Here is a 1,213-nt window from a genome sequence, read left to right as displayed (position 1 = left end):
CATGCTAAATGTAGTGTATGACTAGAGGCAATCCATCTGACTTACAACCCTTTGATCCTGAGATAGATAGGACATTTCATAGATTAGTTAGACATCATTTTATACCTTTTGAGCATCCTGAGCATTCGGTTACTGGAGAGTCTGTGCATTTTGTTATTGGTGATTTTGAACATCCTAATTTTAAGCATTATAATTTTGAACATTCTGATTGTGAACATTCTGAGAACATGACACAACCTCCACCCCGTGAGAGGACTCTAAGGGAAATGGTTGCACCTGATTTCACCTATGAAAGCTTGTGCATCCAATACCCTGATGAGGATGTCCCATATGTTCTTAAAACTGGCTGATCCATTTGCTTCCAAAGTTTCATGGCCTTCCAGGTGAAGATCCGCACAAACACCTGAAAGAATTTCATATTGTCTGCTTCACCATGAAACCACCAGATGTCCAGGAGGATCATATATTTCTGAAGGCCTTTCCTCATTCTTTAGAGGGAGTGGCAAAGGACTGGCTATATTACCTTGCTCCAAGGTCCATCACGAGCTGGGATGACCTCAAGAGAGTATTCTTAGAAAAAATTTTCCCTTCTTCCAGGACCACAACCATCAGAAAGGATATTTCAGGTATTAGACAACTCAGTGGGGAGAACCTATATGAATATTGGGAGAGATTTAAAAAACTATGTGCCAGTTGCCCTCACCATCAGATCTTGGAAACATTTAGAAAAGTAGAGGTAAACATACCTCTGTTGGATGCAATATAGAAAATTCCAAGATATGCTAAATTCTTGAAGGAGTTGTGCACTAATAAGCAGAAGCTTGAGGGAAGTGAACGAATTAGCATGTGCAGAAATGTCTCCGCATTGATTGGTAAATTTGTCCCCCAAATCCCTAAAAAATGTAAAGATCCAAGTACATTCAGCAAACCTTGTATTATAGGGAATAGTAAGTTTGACAATGCCATGCTAGATTTAGGAGCCTCTATTAGTGTTATGCCTCTGTCTATTTTTAATTCTCTATCTCTAGGTCCCTTGCAGTCAACTGATGTGGTAATTCATTTAGCTAATAGAAGTGTTGCCTATCCTGCTGGTTTCATAGAGGATGTCTTAGTTAGAGTTGGTGAACTGATTTTCCCTGTTGATTTTTATATTTTGAATATGGAGGAGGGATTTTCTCAAGGATCAGTTCCCATCATTCTAGGCAGACCCTTT

At 39.3% G+C, this 1,213-nt stretch overlaps 1 non-coding gene across 1 annotated transcript; it reads right to left on the bottom strand.

Annotated features, from left to right (window-relative positions):
- Positions 1-604: 604 nt before the first annotated feature.
- On the bottom strand, positions 605-711 carry LOC112999851 (small nucleolar RNA R71). Its single transcript, XR_003265069.1, has one exon. It is a non-coding gene; the product is annotated as a small nucleolar RNA R71 (small nucleolar RNA).
- Between the last annotated feature and the right edge of the window lie 502 nt (positions 712-1,213).

This window comes from Glycine max, chromosome 16 (assembly GCF_000004515.6).
Source record: "Glycine max cultivar Williams 82 chromosome 16, Glycine_max_v4.0, whole genome shotgun sequence".
NCBI classification, from domain to species: domain Eukaryota; kingdom Viridiplantae; phylum Streptophyta; class Magnoliopsida; order Fabales; family Fabaceae; genus Glycine; species Glycine max.
The sequence above is the reverse complement of the archived record's forward strand: the minus strand, read 5'-3'. Positions and strand labels throughout refer to the sequence as shown.